We start from the raw sequence: 2,076 nt of genomic DNA, 5'->3' as shown, positions 1-2,076 counted from the left end.
GCTGTTGACGTGGAAAGCTCACCACCAAACCTCCAAATGGAGTTGATTGAACTTGAACAAAACATCACACAGAAGTCGACTTACTGCTGAACACCTCCACTCAATTCTGAGGATTTCCTCAGCTCAGAGCCTTACCCCGAACATTGATGAACTTGTGGAAAAGATGGGACACCACCAAGTATCACCCTCAACCTCAAACAAGTGAACATTACTGTGCAATCACATATTTAGAGTTTTTACTCAGTTCAAGTTTAAAAGTTAAAGTTTAATATTTGTTTTCACTGCATGTTACTTCTCCTTAAACAAAGTGTTGGTCCTTCTGTAGCTCAGTTGGTAGAGCATGGCGCTTGTAACGCCAGGGTAGTGGGTTCGATCCCCGGGACCACCCATACGTAGCGACTGTAAGTCGCTTTGGATAAAAGCGTCTGCTAAATGGCATATATTATTATATTATTATTATGATTGACCTCCAATGCAATGATGCACTGAGGGCAAAATATGCGGCAGTGGGTGCTGCGGAGTTCGCCCGTTTCCTCCCCGACACAATGCCCCAGCTGCGCATCCAGGCTGCTCAAACGTTGTCTATGTTTGGCAGCACATACCTGTGTGAACAACTGTTTTCTTTGATGAACTTGAACAAAACATCACACAGAAGTCGACTTACTGCTGAACACCTCCACTCAATTCTGAGGATTTCCTCAGCTCAGAGCCTTACCCCGAACATTGATGAACTTGTGGAAAAGATGGGACACCACCAAGTATCACCCTCAACCTCAAACAAGTGAACATTACTGTGCAATCACATATTTAGAGTTTTTACTCAGTTCAAGTTTAAAAGTTAAAGTTTAATATTTGTTTTCACTGCATGTTACTTCTCCTTAAACAAAGTGTTGTTTTTGATTAATAGATTTTTGCACTTTATTTTATTGTATTTCAATCCAATTATATTTTAAAAATATTTCAGTTGAGTGGATGATAGAAAATTGCTATTATTGTTTTTTTCTTTGAAGTAAATTTAGCCCACTTTTGCTAAAATAGAAAATATAGGCTACTGATGGTGCCTTGAATACCGGTTTCTTTCATTTAATGTTCATGTTATGGGGATTTTTATATAAAGGAAATTTGTCTTTTGTGTCTGTTGAAAATTAAAGATTACTGACAGAGCCATAAGAAAATATTGCTTTATTTATCTGATCATATTGGAATATATTTGTTAGGTTTTCAGTAGGTTCAATTAGGTTCACTAGACTATATGCGTCATTTAAAAAATTTTCAATGAACATTCGAACAGTCCGGCCCTCGGCTTGTAGCTAAATTTTTTATTTGGCCCTCCGTCCATTTGACTTTGACACCCCTGCTCTAGACCCAAACTGTTACAGACCTATATCCATCCTGCCCTACATTTCTAAAATCTTCGAAAGCCAAGTTAACAAACAGATCACCGACCATTTTGAATCCCACTGTACCTTTTCCACTATTCAATCTGGTTTCCAAGCTGGTCATGGGTGCACCTCAGCCACGCTCAAGGTCCTAAACGATATCATAACCGGCATCGATAAAAGACAGTACTGTGCAGTCGTCTTCATCGACCTGGCCAAGGCTTTTGACTCTGTCAATCACCACATTCTTGATTCATTCTTGATTCACAGAAGGTTGGAGCGAGTGGTCGCATCGGCACTTCGCTCCCGCAGGTAGTATATGTGGTCCTTCTGTAGCTCAGTTGGTAGAGCATGGCGCTTGTAAGGCCAGGGTAGTGGGTTCAATCCCCGGGACCACCCATACGTAGAATGTATGCACACATGACTGTAAGTCGCTTTGGATAAAAGCGTCTGCTAAATGGCATATATTATTATTATTATTATTATTATATTATATAACTTTTTCATTACATTTCATTATAGACAGTACTGTGCAGTCGTCTTCATCGACCTGGCCAAGGCTTTTGACTCTGTCAATCACCACATTCTTGATTCACAGAAGGTTGGAGCGAGTGGTCGCATCGGCACTTCGCTCCCGCAGGTAGTATAATTTTTTCATTACATTTCATTATAGCACAACGGTTTGATTTGTCTAATC

Source organism: Oncorhynchus gorbuscha, linkage group LG03 (assembly GCF_021184085.1).
Source record: "Oncorhynchus gorbuscha isolate QuinsamMale2020 ecotype Even-year linkage group LG03, OgorEven_v1.0, whole genome shotgun sequence".
NCBI lineage: Eukaryota > Metazoa > Chordata > Actinopteri > Salmoniformes > Salmonidae > Oncorhynchus > Oncorhynchus gorbuscha.
This window is presented reverse-complemented; position numbering follows the sequence as displayed.